This window comes from Oncorhynchus nerka, linkage group LG24 (genome assembly GCF_034236695.1).
Source record: "Oncorhynchus nerka isolate Pitt River linkage group LG24, Oner_Uvic_2.0, whole genome shotgun sequence".
Lineage (NCBI taxonomy): Eukaryota > Metazoa > Chordata > Actinopteri > Salmoniformes > Salmonidae > Oncorhynchus > Oncorhynchus nerka.
The window spans coordinates 70,615,197-70,632,899 of record NC_088419.1 but is presented as its reverse complement, the minus strand read 5'-3'; the positions used below and the strand labels follow the sequence as shown (position 1 = coordinate 70,632,899).

Below are 17,703 nucleotides of genomic sequence, written 5' to 3'. Positions count from 1 at the left end.
CATAGATGTCATTATTAGTTTGCTTTAGTTTGAACGTGCAGACTGGCACTAAGAACAGAACAGCGTGAACGTTTCCATAGTCAGCGCCATTATTAGTGCAATGCACCTTAAATATTTTGGAGATGATTTTGTTTTCAAATAACGTAAAATGAGCGAGACAAAGGCCTTTCTTGAACATGGGGTGAGACATTGTTGCTAATTTGTAAATAAAGCCAGTTTGTTATTTAGAATGATAAGTTTCTGTTTTTAGAGGGGGAAAAACTAAAACCTTTAGTCGTCGAGGCCGACACTGGTATTGAACCAGCATCTGTAGCAACACAGCTTGCACTGCTATGCAGTTTCTTAGACCGTTGTGCCACTCAGGCGCTGTACAATGTGACCGGTCGGGAGTGGCCTACAGTACTAAAGTAAGAGCAAAAAAATTCTAATAAAATAACAAAAACCTTTAGTGTAACAACAGTTTTAGTAAGTAATACCGAAGTTGTGCACACTTATCAGTTTCTATTTATTTAGATTTATGTCTCCCATTCATTGTCAGTTAGAGACACAGTAGGACCCAAAAGCATAACCAGTGCTCTAACTCCCCCTTGCGCTGGTCTGGAGCAATGGTGGTCAGGGTACCGTAATAAACCACAAATTACCTCTATGTTCTGCGGCGTAAGCTCACAACTTGTGAGCAGCTGTACAGTTGTTCCTCCATTATCATAAGGTACTCTACCTCAGGCGAGCAATACCTCAAGACTTCTTTAATATTAGACATCGCGCACCAGCGGTTGACAAATAGACACACACCCACACCTCGTCTTACCAGACGTAGCTTCTCTGTTCTGCCGGGGCATGGAAAATCCCGGCAGCTCTATTATCTATGTCGTCGTTCAGCCATGACTGAAAGATATTACAGTTTTTATGTCCCGTTGGTAGGATAATGTTAATCGTAGGTCATCAATTTTATTTTCCAATGATTGCACGGTAGCCAATAGAACGGATGGCAGTGGGAGTTTACTCGCTTGCCTACGGATTCTCCGAAGGCAGCCTGACCTGCGCCCCCTTGTCCTGTCTTTTCTTCACTCAAATGACGGGGATTTGAGCCTGTTCCCGGGAACGCAGTATATCCTTCTCATCGGACTCGTTAAAGGAAAATGCTTCTTCCAGTTCGAGGTGAGTAATCGCTGTTCTGATGGCCAGAAGTTATTTTGGGTCAGCAACATTTTGTGCAAAATAAGTTAAACAACGCAAAAAAAATAACAAAATAGTTGGTTAGGAGCAGGTAATACGTCAGCCATCCTCTTCAGCGCCATCTTACCTCCCAGACTGTGTTTTGATTGGCTTTGTAATGAGCTGTGTTTTTAAAGCTTTAAAGGGATACTTCTGGGTTTAGGTAATGAGGCTCTCTATCTGCTTTCCCAGAGCCAGAAACTCATTGACACCATTTTTATGTCTGTGTCCAGTAAGCAGAAGTTAGAGGTGGTTTTACGGGCCAATTCTAACTAGTGTTACCCATAGACTTCCAGTCATCTACTAGCATGCTAGTTAGCATTGGCTTGCAAAACTACCTGTAAACTTCATGCTGGCTACAGAGACATACAAATGGTATCCTGAGTTCATCTGACTCTTGGGAAGTAGATAAAGAACCTCATTGCCTAAATCCCAAAGTATCCCTTTAAACAGTAGACAGGGGCCTAATTTGTTTTTTTTTTTGTATGATATTTCCCTTTTGAAATTGTAGGTTAGATCACTGTTTAGGGCTCCTATGGGTGGTTGTTGATTTTAGCTTCCCAAAAAGACCCATGACTTTGCTGTGCAATTAGTATGACGTTTCATGACCTGGTGTGAGTTTTTACCTTCAACACGAGCCTGGACATTTAACTGTGTTTTTCCAGCTCGTACCAGAGAGAGCCCAGATTTTTTCTAAAGTCTAAAAGTTTGCTGTGTGCCTACATGTGTTTTGCATTTAAGTTTGCTTTGTGTTCAAGGTTCTGGCTTTGTCGGTGAGAGTAGGCTTTGTCGGTGAGAGTGATGGTTTTGAGCATTTGTGTGCTGTTTTTCAGTGTTCATGTGGACCTTTGAAACTCTGCATTGGTGTATAGTATGAATGTGGTGAGTGTGTGAAGTCAGGTATCCTCCTGACCACTGTGTAATGTAATGTGCTTGGCTTGTACTCAGGTTGGTGCTCTTTGATCCTGTACGGGACACATGAATGTTTCCCCCTTTCAGACTGAAACCAGCACCCCCACCACTGGGCACCCTGGACTCTGGTCCTATGATGGGCAGACAGGCGGGTAAAGGCAAGGGTCGGTGCGGGTGGCCAAGGTGTTCTGGGTCTGGTCCAGGGGCTGCCAAGACTTGAGACGAGCTTCAGAAAAAAGGACCCAACCGCACCCTGCCGTGAAAGCTCAGCAAGTCTGACTCGAAAGAGGGAAAACACACCTATTTCTGTACGGGCTGGGAAAGGAGAGAGTTAAAAGAGAGAAAACACACAATTATTTCTGTGGCAGCTGCGTGGTAAAGACATGGGAATGAATAGGGATGGAGTTCACCAGCCTGTAGTCCTTAAACCTGGAAAGGATTTACCTCTGGTTCGTTCAGCCATTCCAATGGGGAAAGAATAGGGTTCTGGGATAAATGTTGAAAATATGGTCAACACGGGCTTATTAGATCTTATACATTTTGTTATGTAAGTCAGTTAACATGCCCTTTATGAATTATGAAGCCTTTATGTGCTTTTTTTGGTAGTTAGGTATTTTATTAGGATGCCCATTAGTTGTTGCAAAAGCAGCTAAAAAATGCTTCAAAATTCACAAAAAGTGACATTAGCTGATGAAGATTCTCATAGAACAAAATGTATGAGATCTCCTAAGTCTGTGTTTACCACAGACCTCATTTTCTGCATTTATCCAAAAACCCTACAAAAACTCCCATAGGCTTTGTCTAACGAACCATTGCGGAGTTGGTGCCTACAAAAAGACTCCATTACTATTGCTCTCTATAGGAGAGTGTGGCGAGAGGACTTGCTGGGGGAAAAATAAAGAGACATGGGTGTGGCCTGTGTAGGTTACCCACTGTTGTTTTCTTTGGCCACACCCATCCTCTGGGTTTCATTTAGTGACAGCTTTGCTTTACTTATGAGCCTGTCAAAATATTGTTCAGCTCTATATCACACACCCAGCAAGGCCTCTTTCCTGAGGGTGTCTTAATATTCTTGGATGAGTTATGTACTGCAGTATATACTGACCATGCAGTGCTAGTGAGGATGTTTTGAGTATGGAGTTTTTTTTTATTTAAGCAGAGCGGAATATGAGGAGAAGAAACCAAGATAATATTGAGCACTGGATTGACCACTAGTTTACAGTAAGAGAGGGTCTCTGGAGGGTGTCATCCTGTTCTACCTGCAGGCCTGGTTTTAGGCTCCAACCTCTAACACTGCTCCACATCTCATCCCCGATAACTTCTAGAGCTGGGCCAGGGCCAGCTATAGGCGGCTCACTAACCCAGAGCTTGCTAATAATGATGGCATGATTAGTATGCAACTTGACCAGACTTTCATCTACAGAGGACAGTCTCACGTGAGTCCTTAGTGTTGGAGGCGATGATTGACTGCCTCTCTCCTACCGTATGCGTCTGTGTGTGTTGGAGGGCCCAGACAGCTTGGCTGCCCTGCTCCTATCTCAGGAAATCTTGTTCTCCCATGCAGATTGCAAAGGCCAATCCTGTAACTATTGGTCAGTGTAGAGGAAGGCAGTAGTGGTCAGAAATAGAATAGAGTTAAGGCAGAGCAGAGGCGGTGGGGGAGACTGGACTAGAGTGGGGGGAGAGACTGGACTAGAGTGGGGGGAGAGACTGGACTAGAGTGGGGGGAGACTGGACTAGAGTGGGGGGGAGACTGGACTAGAGTGGGGGGGCTGGACTAGAGGGGGGCTGGACTAGAGGGGGGCTGGACTAGAGGGGGGGGGACTGGACTAGTGGGGGGGACTGGACTAGAGTGGGGGGAAGAGACTGGACTAGAGTGGGGGGGGAGACTGGACTAGAGTGGGGGGAGACTGGACTGGACTAGAGTGGGGGGAGACTGGACTGGACTAGAGTGGGGGGGAGACTGGACTGGACTAGAGTGGGGGGAGACTGGACTGGACTAGAGTGGGGGGAGACTGGACTGGACTAGAGTGGGGGGGAGACTGGACTAGAGTGGGGGGGGAGACTGGACTGGACTAGAGTGGGGGAGACTGGACTGGACTAGAGTGGGGGGAGACTGGACTGGACTAGAGTGGGGGGGGAGACTGGACTGGACTAGAGTGGGGGGACTCTGGACTGGACTAGAGGGGGAGAGACTGGACTAGAGTGGGGGAGAGACTGGACTAGAGTGGGGGAGAGACTGGACTAGAGTGGGGGGAGACTGGACTAGAGTGGGGGAGACTGGACTAGCGTGGGGGGGACTGGACTAGCGTGGGGGGCTTGACTAGAATTGGGGGGAGAGACTGGACTAGAGTTGGGGGAGGGAGGCTGGACTAGAGTTGGGGGAGGGAGGCTGGACTAGAGTTGGGGGAGGGAGGCTGGACTAGAGTGGGGGGGAGAGGCTGGACTAGAGTGGGGGGAGACTGGACTAGAGTGGGGGAGACTGGACTGGGGTGGGGGAGACTGGACGAGTGTGGGGGGAGGAGGGAGGGAGACTGGACTAGAGTGGGGAGTGGGGGGGGAGACTGGACTAGAGTGGGGGGCTGGACTAGAGTGAGTGGGGGGCGGGCTGGACTAGAGTGGGGGGAGACTGGACTAGAGTGGGAGGGAGGGAGGGAGGCTGGACTAGAGTGGGAGGGAGGGAGACTGGACTAGAGTGGGGGGAGGAGACTGGACTAGAGTGGGGGGAGGGAGACTGGACTAGAGTGGGGGAGGGAGACTGGACTAGAGTGGGAGGGAGGGAGACTGGACTAGAGTGGGAGGGAGGGAGAATGGACTAGAGTGGGGGGGAGGGAGGGAGAATGGACTAGAGTGGGGGGAGGGAGGGAGAATGGACTAGAGTGGGGGAGGGAGGGAGAATGGACTAGAGTGGGGGGAGACTGGACTAGAGTGGGGGATACTGGACGAGTGTGGGGGGAGGAGGGAGGGAGACTGGACTAGAGTGGGGAGTGGGGGAGACTGGACTAGAGTGGGAGGGAGGGAGACTGGACTAGAGTGGGGAGTGGGGGAGACTGGACTAGAGTGGGGGGAGACTGGACTAGAGTGGGGGGAGACTGGACTAGAGTGGGGAGTGGGGGGAGACTGGACTAGAGTGGGGAGTGGGGGAGACTGGACTAGAGTGGGGAGTGGGGGGAGACTGGACTAGAGTGGGGAGTGGGGGAGACTGGACTAGAGTGGGGGAGGCTGGACTAGAGTGGGGGAGGCTGGACTAGGTGGGGGAGGGAGGGAGGCTGGACTAGAGTGGGGGGAGGGAGGGAGACTGGACTAGAGTGGGGGAGGGAGACTGGACTAGAGTGGGGGGACTGGACTAGAGTGGGGGGAGGGAGGGAGACTGGACTAGAGTGGGGGGAGGGAGGGAGACTGGACTAGAGTGGGGGGATACTGGACGAGTGTGGGGGGACTGGACTAGAGTGGGGGAGACTGGACTGGGGTGGGGAGGAGACTGGACTGGGGTGGGGAGGGAGGAGACTGGACTGGGGTGGGGAGGGAGGGAGACTGGACTGGGGTGGGGAGGGAGGGAGACTAGATTGGGGGGGGAAGGGAGACTGGACTAGATTGGGGGAAGAAGGGAGACTGGACTAGATTGGGGGGAAGAAGGGAGACTGGACTAGATTGGGGGAGGAAGGGAGACTGGACTAGATTGGGGGAGGAAGGAGACTGGACTAGATTGGGGGGAAGAAGGGAGACTGGACTAGATTGGGGGGAGGAAGGGAGACTGGACTAGATTTGGGGGAGGAAGGGAGACTGGACTAGATTGGGGGGAGGAAGGGAGACTGGACTAGAGTGGGGGGCTGGACTAGAGTGGGGGGAGGGAGCTGGACTAGAGTGGGGGAGGGAGGGAGACTGGACTAGTGGGGGAGGGAGGGAGACTGGACTAGAGTGGGGGGAGGGAGGGAGACTGGACTAGAGTGGGGGAGGGAGGGAGACTGGACTAGAGTGGGGGGGAGAGGGAGACTGGACTAGAGTGGGGGGAGAGGGAGACTGGACTAGAGTGGGGGGAGAGGGAGACTGGACTAGAGTGGGGGAGAGGGAGATTGGACTAGAGTGGGGGGAGGGAGGGAGACTGGACTAGAGTGGGGGGAGGGAGGGAGAATGGGCTAGAGTGGGGGAGACTGGACTAGAGTGGGGGAGGGAGGGAGAATGGACTAGAGTGGGGGGATACTGGACGAGTGTGGGGGGAGGGAGGGAGACTGGACTAGAGTGGGGGAGGGAGACTGGACTAGAGTGGGGGAGGGAGGGAGACTGGACTAGAGTGGGGGGAGGGAGGGAGACTGGACTAGAGTGGGGGGAGAGGGAGACTGGACTAGAGTGGGGGGAGAGGGAGACTGGACTAGAGTGGGGGGAGAGGGAGACTGGACTAGAGTGGGGGAGAGGGAGACTGGACTAGAGTGGGGGGAGAGAGGAGATTGGACTAGAGTGGGGGGAGGGAGGGAGAATGGGCTAGAGTGGGGGAGACTGGACTAGAGTGGGGGGAGGGAGGGAGAATGGACTAGAGTGGGGGGATACTGGACGAGTGTGGGGGGAGGGAGGGAGACTGGACTAGAGTGGGGGAGGGAGACTGGACTAGAGTGGGGGGGAGGAGACTGGACTAGAGTGGGGGGAGGGAGACTGGACTAGAGTGGGGGGAGGGAGACTGGACTAGAGTGGGGGGAGGGAGACTGGACTAGAGTGGGGGGAGGGAGACTGGACTAGAGTGGGGGGAGGGAGACTGGACTAGAGTGGGGGAGGGAGACTGGACTAGAGTGGGCTGGGGGAGAGAGACTGGACTAGAGTGGGCTGGGGGGAGGGAGACTGGACTAGAGTGGGGGGAGGGAGACTGGACTAGAGTGGGGGAGGGAGACTGGACTAGAGTGGGCTGGGGGAGAGAGACTGGACTAGAGTGGGCTGGGGGAGAGAGACTGGACTAGAGTGGGCTGGGGGAGAGACTGTACTTGAGTGGGGTGAAATAACGAGAGAGGCTAGAGTGGGGTGAAATAACGAGAGAGGCTAGAGTGGGGTGAAATAACGAGAGAGGCTAGAGTGGGGTGAAATAACGAGAGAGGCTAGAGTGGGGTGAAATAACGAGAGAGGCTAGAGTGGGGTGAAATAACGAGAGAGGCTAGAGTGGGGTGAAATAACGAGAGAGGCTAGAGTGGGGTGAAAGAACGAGAGAGGCTAGAGTGGGGTGAAAGAACGAGAGAGGCTAGAGTGGGGTGAAAGAACGAGAGAGGCTAGAGTGGGGTGAAAGAAACGAGAGAGGCTAGAGTGGGGTGAAAGAACGAGAGAGGCTAGAGTGGGGTGAAAGAACGAGAGAGGCTAGAGTGGGGTGAAAGAACGAGAGAGGCTAGAGTGGGGTGAAAGAACGAGAGAGGCTAGAGTGGGGTGAAAGAACGAGAGAGGCTAGAGTGGGGTGAAAGAAACGAGAGAGGCTAGAGTGGGGTGAAAGAACGAGAGGGGCTAGAGTGGGGGTGAAAGAACGAGAGGGCTAGAGTGGGGTGAAAGAACGAGAGGGGCTAGAGTGGGGTGAAAGAACGAGAGGGGCTAGAGTGGGGTGAAAGAACGAGAGGGGCTAGAGTGGGGTGAAAGAGCGCGAGAGGGGCTAGAGTGGGGTGAAAGAAGCGAGAGAGGCTAGAGTGGGGTGAAAGAGCGCGAGAGAGGCTAGAGTGGGGTGAAAGAGCGCGAGAGAGGCTAGAGTGGGGTGAAAGAGCGCGAGAGAGGCTAGAGTGGGGTGAAAGAGCGAGAGAGGCTAGAGTGGGGTGAAAGAGCGCGAGAGAGGCTAGAGTGGGGTGAAAGAGCGAGAGAGGCTAGAGTGGGGTGAAAGAGCGCGAGAGAGGCTAGAGAGGCTAGGGGGGTGAAAGAGCGCGAGAGAGGCTAGAGTGGGGTGAAAGAGCGCGAGAGAGGCTAGAGTGGGGTGAAAGAGCGCGAGAGAGGCTAGAGTGGGGTGAAAGAGCGCGAGAGAGGCTAGAGTGGGGTGAAAGAGCGCGAGAGAGGCTAGAGTGGGGTGAAAGAGCGCGAGAGAGGCTAGAGTGGGGTGAAAGAGCGCGAGAGAGGCTAGAGTGGGGTGAAAGAGCGCGAGAGAGGCTAGAGTGGGGTGAAAGAGCGCGAGAGAGCTAGAGGGGGTGAAAGAGCGCGAGAGGCTAGAGTGGGGTGAAAGAGCGCGAGAGAGGCTAGAGTGGGGTGAAAGAGCGCGAGAGAGGCTAGAGTGGGGTGAAAGAGCGCGAGAGAGGCTAGAGTGGGGTGAAAGAGCGCGAGAGAGGCTAGAGTGGGGTGAAAGAGCGCGAGAGAGGCTAGAGTGGGGTGAAAGAGATGGGGAGAGTGATGGGGGCAAGAGAGCAATGATGATGAGGGGAGACTATTAAGTGGGGCAGAGAGGGAGATAACATTTTTGAAAAAGAACTGTACACTACAACCCAAAAAGGCCTGTGGTGCTGATGGTATATTAAATTATATTGTTAACAGACCAATTAAAATTGGCTATACTCAAACTCTTCAACATTATCCTGACTGCAGGTATGTTTCCTGATATTTGGAACCAAGGATTGATCACACCAATTTATACAAATGTATACCCTCCACACTCTAATTGACGAACAAGTAAACCAAAACAAAGGCAGAATCTACTCATGTTTTGTGGACTTCAAGAAACCATTTGATTCCATTTGGCACAAAGGTATTTTTAAAAATAAACTAATAGAAAATGGTATTGGAGGGAAATAGTATGCTGTTATTAAATCAATGTACACTAAAACAAATGTCCGCTTAAAATTGTCAGTAAGCAAACAGACTTCTTCTCTCAGAGACGTGGAGTGAAACAGGGCTGCCCAATAAGTCCAACACTATTTAACATCTACATTAATGAATTTGCAACAACATTAGAAGAATCTGCAGCACCTGGTCTCATCCTACACAACACTGAAATCCAGTTTCTGCTGTACGCAGATGACCTGGTGCTGCTGCTGTCTCCCACTAAGGAGTAGTTACAGCAGCATCTAGATCATCTGCACAGGTTCTGTCAGACCTGGGCTCTGACCGTTAATCACAGGTTCTGTCAGACCTGGGCTCTGACAGTTAATCACAGGTTTTGTCAGACCTAATGATATTCCAAAAGAGGTCTGGAAATCAGGATCACAAATATAAATTGTATTTGGACACAGTTCTATTAGAACACACCAAAAATGACATGCATCTTGGACAAAATATTAGCAACACAGGTAGCTTTCACACGGCTGTGAACGAGCTGAGAGACAAAGCAAGAAGAGCATTCTAGGCCATTGAAAGGGACATTAAAATCTAAATTCCAATTAGAACAAATTGCTCTATATAGCAGTGAAGTATGGGGTCCAATCTCTAATAATGATTTACCAATGGGAAAAACATCCAAACAAAATACTGCATGCAGAGTTTTGCAAGACTGTATTGTAAGTGCAAAGAAAAACTCCAAATAACTCATGTAGAGCAGAATTGGGCCAATACCCCCTCCTTCTTAGAATAGATAAAAGAGCCATCAAGTTTGACAACCATCTAAAAACAAGTGACCCCTAAACTTTTAATCACACAGCCCTACAATGTCAAGAGATAAAACAAGAGAAGAGTCCCCTCAGTCAGCTGGTTCTGAGGCTCAGTTCACTAACCCATACCAGCTCCATAGAGCCTCAGGCCCAACCAAATCCTCACAAAGCAAAGAGAAAATATCACCTAATGGAAAGACACTACAAGAAAACTTCAATGCTATTTGGCTCTAAACAGACAGTACATGGTAGCAGACTATCTGACTCCAAACTAAGAGAATTTTGGGAAAGAAAGATTATCATTCAGTACGAAGAGTTTTAAGATATACAATTTGAAGGATGAAAAAACATATTTATTGGGTGAAAAGCCTAGATGTGCAGTTTTGGCAGCCAAATGTGTCCTCCTGCCACAACCTGAGGGACAGCCAGTTAAAACTGCAATGTAATGTCAATAATATTTATTGTTTTGGACCGTGCCATGTGGCTTCTTAGTCTGGTTGAGACCTGGCTGCTGTTATTGCTTTAATGTGTTATTATTGTCATTAATATTGTTGTTGCTGTTAATGGTAATCCCATTTCCACTACTACTATTATTATTTATGATGTATTGCTGTTGGTCCCACCATTGTTTGTTATATGGATACTTTGACAATGTAAGTAATTAAACTTACATGTCTACTAAATTGAATTTCATTGAATTGAGAGAGAAAATGGGAGAAATAGAATGGAAGCGAGAGAGCGCAGCAGTTGCACTATATTCCTCTCATTTCCATCTTGCTCCCATTTTCCTTATCTCCTCATCCCTCCTTTAATATGGCCATCTTCTCTTCTGGCTCTCTCTCTCCCTGGCTCTCTCTCTCTCCCTGGCTCTCTCTCTCTCTCTCTCTCTCTCTCTCCTGGCTCTCTCTCTCTCTCTCTCCCTGGCTCTCTCTCTCTCTCTCTCCCTGGCTCTCTCTCTCTCTCTCTCTGGCTCTCTCTCTCTCTCTCTCCCTGGCTCTCTCTCTCTCTCTCTCCCTGGCTCTCTCTCTCTCTCTCTCCCTGGCTCTCTCTCTCTCTCTCTCTCTCCCTGGCTCTCTCTCTCTCTCTCTCTCCCTGGCTCTCTCTCTCTCTCTCTCTCCCTGGCTCTCTCTCTCTCTCTCTCTCCCTGGCTCTCTCTCTCTCTCTCTCTCTCCCTGGCTCTCTCTCTCTCCCTGGCTCTCTCTCTCTCTCTCTCCCTGGCTCTCTCTCTCTCTCTCTCCTGGCTCTCTCTCTCTCTCTCTCCCTGGCTCTCTCTCTCTCTCCCTGGCTCTCTTCTCTGGTTGTGTTCATAAATCCTGTTCAGTTAGTAGTCTCTCCTGCCAGGGGACACAGACAGAACAGACCAGAGACAGGCCTTATGTCCTGTGGTGTTCTGGGATGTTGATAGCAAATTCTCTCCATTTAACACACTCCCCCCTGTAACACACACTCCACTCACTGTGGAAGGACCTGCGACTGGCTTTTAGCAAGCAAATTAATTTATTAGCTTGTTACTGATCTCTTGCCTGCTAACTGCATCTTGTGGTTCTGACAGAGGTTGAAGTCAGTACAACTGTATCTAGTACAGCATGGAATATCATACTCTGTCAATGATTAGGCCAACCAATCCTGCCCTGATAACTTCTGCATCAGTGATGCTACTGTATGACACTTGTCTTGGTTGTACTTGGCTAACTGGTGATGCAGACCTGTTGCTTGACTCTGAGTAGCCTGGTCAAGTGGATCATTTATCCTCCCCATTTATCCTCCCCTCACTAAATACATTTAAGTAAGGAGCTATACCTTCTAGGCAATGCTTTTCTTGCTAGATTTCTGGAATGTGTGGAGCCATAATCTTTTTTTTTGGTCCATTCCATTTGATTGAGGCTGAAATCTTCTTGATTACAGCAGCAAGTTATTCTACAAACATTTACAAACAGGCTGTGTAAAATGTTTGAAATATTAATAATTTCTAACCCACTTTACAAATGCAGGCACATAGGATCAGATCAGATCTGAAAAGATCTGTGAATGGTCAAAAGACCAATTAGTGGAAAAACTATCAGAATTGAGCTGCTTGTCTGACTAACCGCAGCCTAAGTGTCTACCTGCATGACTAGACTTGGACTCAAATGGTCTTACTGTAGCTGCTAGGTTGAAGGGATCCTGAGTTTGAATCAGACTCATTCTTTACTGCTGCGTCACAAGCTTCCAGGAACAACCTACCCTCAGACCTATTAACTAGTGGGAGATGGTGTGTGTGTGTTGCGTGCAGGTTTGTGTGTGGTAACTCATGGTAACTCATGCCTGGGCATTTGATGCACAACTACCTCTTCTTAATGGTGTTCATCATTACACATCTGATGGAATTTAGCTTACACACACACACGCGGATACACACAACCATGCATTGTTTAAGCAGCCAGACTGACCGGTTAGGTCAGCATGGGTACACAGTCTACAGAAGGGATAAGAATGCCTCCTTCAGGTTTAGAGTAGCCTCTTCTAGCAGAGGGAGCCAAACTGGAGCTGCTCACACGTGCAGGAAGTCAGGCACATGCACCTCATGGCCTCAATAACCGCTCTAGTAGAGCAGTTACTCTACAAGACCCTCCATAGTAGAGCAGTTACTCTACAAGACCCTCCATAGTAGAGCAGTTACTCTACAAGACCCTCCATAGTAGAGCAGTTACTCTACAAGACCCTCCATAGTAGAGCAGTTACTCTACAAGACCCTCCATAGTAGAGCAGTTACTCTACAAGACCCTCCATAGTAGAGCAGTTACTCTACAAGACCCTCCATAGTAGAGCAGTTACTCTACAAGACCCTCCATAGTAGAGCAGTTACTCTACAAGACCCTCCATAGTAGAGCAGTTACTCTACAAGACCCTCCATAGTAGAGCAGTTACTCTACAAGACCCTCCATAGTAGAGCAGTTACTCTACAAGACCCTCCATAGTAGAGCAGTTACTCTACAAGACCCTCCATAGTAGAGCAGTTACTCTACAAGACCCTCCATAGTAGAGCAGTTACTCTACAAGACCCTCCATAGTAGAGCAGTTACTCTACAAGACCCTCCATAGTAGAGCAGTTACTCTACAAGACCCTCCATAGTAGAGCAGTTACTCTACAAGACCCTCCATAGTAGAGCAGTTACTCTACAAGACCCTCCATAGTAGAGCAGTTACTCTACAAGACCCTCCATAGTAGAGCAGTTACTCTACAAGACCCTCTATAGTAGAGCAGTTACTCTACAAGACCCTCTATAGTAGAGCAGTTACTCTACAAGACCCTCCATAGTAGAGCAGTTACTCTACAAGACCCTCCATAGCAGAGCAGTTACTCTACAAGACCCGCTCTAGTAGAGCAGTTACTCTACAAGACCCGCTCTAGTAGAGCAGTTACTCTACAAGTTACTCTACAAGACCCGCTCTAGTAGAGCAGTTACTCTACAAGACCCTCTGTAGTAGAGCAGTTACTCTACAAGACCCTCTGTAGTAGAGCAGTTACTCTACAAGACCCTGGCTGGTTATGGGGCCTTGAGTCACACCTTTCCAGTGCAAACCTCATCCCGCCCACATCTGACCCAACCACAGGGGAAACACCAGGAGAGAGGGACGGCAGCGTAGCCTAGTGGTTAGAGCGTTGGACTAGTAACCGGAAGGTTGTGAGTTCAAACCCCCGTAACTGCTCTAAATCTGTCGTTCTGCCCCTGAACAGGCAGTTAACCTACACTGTTCCCAGGCCGTCATTGAAAATAAGAATGTGTTCTTAACTGACTTGCCTGGTTAAATAAAGGTAAAAAATTTTAAAAAACCTTTGAGACCTCACATCTTCCTGGAACCCACAAAGATATGCAAGCTCATGCCCCCCCCCTTATCTCTCTTTCTCTCCCCCTCTCAATTCAATTCAGTTTATTGGCATGGGAAACATATGTTTACATTGCCAAAACAAGTGAAATAGATAATAAACATTACACAAAAGTTCCAAAAGAATAAAGATGTTTCAAATGTCATATCTATATATAGTGTTGTAACAATGTGCAAATATTTAAAGTACAAAAGGGAAAATAAATAAATATGGGTTGTGTTTACAGTGGTGTTTGTTCTTCACTGGTTGCCCTTTTTTTGTGGCAACGGGTCATAAATCTTGCTGCTGTGATTGGACACTGTGGTATTTCACCCAATAGATATCGGAGTTTATCAAAATTTGATTTGTTTTTGAAATCTTTGTGGATATGTGTAATTTTTGTTCATTCTTTCCAATGTTTCAAGTAATTTTCTCATGATTTGGTTGGGTCTAAGTGTGTTGTCTTGGGACTCTGTGGGGTCTGTTTGTGTTTGTGAACAGAGTCCCAGGACCAGCTTGCTTAGGGGACTCTTCTCCAGGTTCATCTCTCTGTAGGTGATTCTGCTTAGCATCCAATATTTGGTGTTTTACACTGAGGATATTTTTGCAGAATTCTGCGTGCAGAATTTTTATGAATTTTTGGTTGGTGAGCGGACCCCAGACCTCACAACCATAAAGGGCAATGGGTTCTATAACTGATTCAAGTGCACACACACTTACACGAACAGTGTACATTAGGACCCATACTCACACACATGCATATGGCCAAGTCACAGCCCAGGTATTTAAACAGAGATAACTGTGCTGTTTTTATGACACTCATAAGCATAACAGCCCGTCTCTACCCAAGCCCAGCACACAGCTAAGCCAATGATGCCGTCTTCCTGAGGAAAAATCTTAGCAACTGATTTCCTATAAATTACTCCAATGTCTCTGTCATGCTTTTCAGGGAGTTTGTGGCGTTTGTTGAACATTTTAAACATTCTTCCCACCCACATTCATCATCATAGTGAAGTAAACCAACCTTTTTGTCTGGCTGTGGACCTTCTAATGTTCTGTTTGTGGAGGAGCAGTGAGTCTCTCTTGTCTTTCTCCTTTTCAGTGTGAAGATGGCGGGTAGCCCAATTTGAGCTCCTCTCTCGCCGTCTGGAACAGATTACATCTGATATTAAACACATGGCAGCAGTTAGACACAGAGAGAGAGAACCAGAGTTGGAGGAAAAGGAGAGAAAAAAAGAGACAAATAAGAGAACTTGATTTTTAACATTTGAGATCTGTGTCGGCAAACCCCTTCCTCCGTATTCTTTCCCTCTTCCCCTCCTTCATCTTTCAGAGTAGAAAGGAGCATTATTTAAAAAATATATATTTTCTTGTCTTTTTTTCACACCAGATACAAACTAACATGTACGAACAACAACTTACAGACGCAAACGACTACATCTCATCTCTCCAGATCCGCATGCTCACAACCCCAACCCTACAACCCTAGTGCCTGCATTCTCACAACCCCAACCCTAGTGCCTGCATGCTCACATCCCCAAACCTACAACCCTAGTGCCTGCATGCTCTCAACCCCAACCCTACAACCCTAGTGCCTGCATGCTCACAACCCCAACCCTACAACCCTAGTGCCTGCATGCTCACAACCCCAACCCTACAACCCTAGTGCCTGCATGCTCACAACCCCAACCCTACAACCCTAGTGCCTGCATGCTCACAACCCCAACCCTACAACCCTAGTGCCTGCATGCTCACAACCCCAACCCTACAACCCTAGTGCCTGCATGCTCACAACCCCAACCCTACAACCCTAGTGCCTGCATGCTCACAACCCCAACCCTAGTGCCTGCATGCTCACAACCCCAACCCTAGTGCCTGCATGCTCACAACCCCAACCCTACAACCCTAGTGCCTGCATGCTCACATCCCCAACCCTACAACCCTAGTGCCTGCCTGCTCACATCCCCAACCCTACTACCCTAGTGCCTCCATGCTCACATCCCCAACCCTACAACCCTAGTGTCTCCATGCTCACATCCCCAACCCTAGTGCCTGCATGCTTACAACCCTAGTGCCTCCATGCTCACATCCCCAACCCTACAACCCTAGTGCCTGCATGCTCACATCCCCAACCCTACAACCCTAGTGCCTGCATGCTCACAACCCCAACCCTACAACCCTAGTGCCTGCATGCTCACAACCCTACAACCCTAGTGCCTGCATGCTCACAACCCTACAACCCTAGTGCCTGCATGCTCACAACCCTACAATCCTAGTGCCTGCATGCTCACAACCCTACAATCCTAGTGCCTGCATGCTCACAACCCTACAATCCTAGTGCCTGCATGCTCACAACCCTACAATCCTAGTGCCTGCATGCTCACAACCCTACAATCCTAGTGCCTGCATGCTCACAACCCTACAATCCTAGTGCCTGCATGCTCACAACCCTACAATCCTAGTGCCTGCATGCTCACAACCCTACAATCCTAGTGCCTGCATGCTCACAACCCTAGTGCCTGCATGCTCACAACCCTAGTGCCTGCATGCTCACAACCCTAGTGCCTGCATGCTCACAACCCCAACCCTAGTGCCTGCATTATTGTTTGCCACTTGACCTTAAATTGTACCAATTTGTTTTTCTCGGGTCACCTATACTATTTCAGTAATAAGTCATTTGATTTTTAGTTAGTATTTGTTTTTTCAATATGAGTGATGAGAAGAGAATCGTCAAGCCCATTGGGACTCCCTACACCCATGTCTTGAAATATGCAGACAGACGGATTTAAAAAAGTTTTACATTGTAATACTTCTGGCAGCCAGCTTTCTAGCTCCGCCCATAACTTTTAGACTTTATAACATTTCCAGAAAGCATGGATTATTGAGTCATTGTTAGTTTTACACTTTAAATGTATTATTATATATATATTTTTTAAATACAACATTTATTTAACTAGTCAAGTCGGTTAAGAACAAATTCTTATTAACAATGACAGCCTACCGGGGAACAGTGTGTTAACGGCCTTGTTCAGGGGCAGAACAACAGATGTTTTACCTTGTCAACTCGGGGTTTCGATCCAGCAACCTTTGGGTTACTGCCCAACGCTCTATCCACTAGGTTACCTGATGCCCCACTAAAGACTGCCGTGGTGCTGTAGAATTAGTGAATTTTGTCTCTTGTATAATCAATTCTATACATTCCGTTTATACTGGTTTAAACATAAATTTTGGTTAACTATAATTTCGTTAGTTATGCGCCAACATTCCCTCCATCTTGTGCCAAGGATAAGAGCGTCTGCTAAATGACTTAAATGTAATGTAAATGTAACATCAGTTATTTTTAAGTCTTGCTTCCAATAGTTAAAAAAAAATGTTCTAAGAAATTGTCCGTTGGATATGTTCTCTGGCAGGTTTTGTATATTTTCCCTGTTATATGAACATCCTTTTCTGACTCAAATAAGATTCCCTCAAGGTTGCTCTGATGTGTAAAATATATTTAAAAAATATATATATATATTTTGTGATATGTTCAAATACAGTTGAAGTCAGCAGTTTACATACACTTAGGTTGGAGTCATTAAAACTCGTTTTTCAACCACTCAAGTTGGTTAGGACATCTACTTTGTGCAAGACACAAGTAATTTTTCCAACAATTGTTTACAGACAGATTATTTCACTTATAATTCATTGTATCACAATTCCAGTGGGTCAGAGGTTTACATGCACTAAATTGACTGTGCCTTTTAAACAGCTTGGAAAATTCCAGAAAATTATGTCATGGCTTTAGAAGCTTCTGATAGGCTAAATTGACATAATTTGAGTCAATTGGAGGTGTACCTGTAGATATATTTCAAGGCCTACCTTTCAACTCAGTGCCTCTTTACTTGACATCATGGGAAAATCAAAAGAAATCAGCCAAGACCTCAGAAAAATAATTGTAGACCTCCACAAGTCTGGTTTATTCTTGGGAGCAATTTCCAAACGCCTGAAGGTACCATGTTAATCTCTACAAAGAATAGTACGCAAGTATAAATCCCATGGGACCACGCAGCCGTCATACCACTCAGGAAGGAGACGCGTTCTGTCTCCTAGAGCTGAACGTGCTTTTGTGCGAAAAGTGCAAATAAATCCCAGAACAACAGCAAAGGACCTTGTGAAGATGCTGGAGGAAACGGGTACAAATGTATCTATATCCACAGTAAA

General features: G+C 47.9%; 1 protein-coding gene across 1 annotated transcript in view; it reads left to right on the top strand.

The window, feature by feature from the left end:
* LOC115108529 (sec1 family domain-containing protein 2-like) overlaps nucleotides 1–17,703 on the top strand; it is a 189,101-nt gene that overhangs the window by 16,501 nt on the left and 154,897 nt on the right. The gene's annotated exons all lie outside the window — the stretch shown is intronic.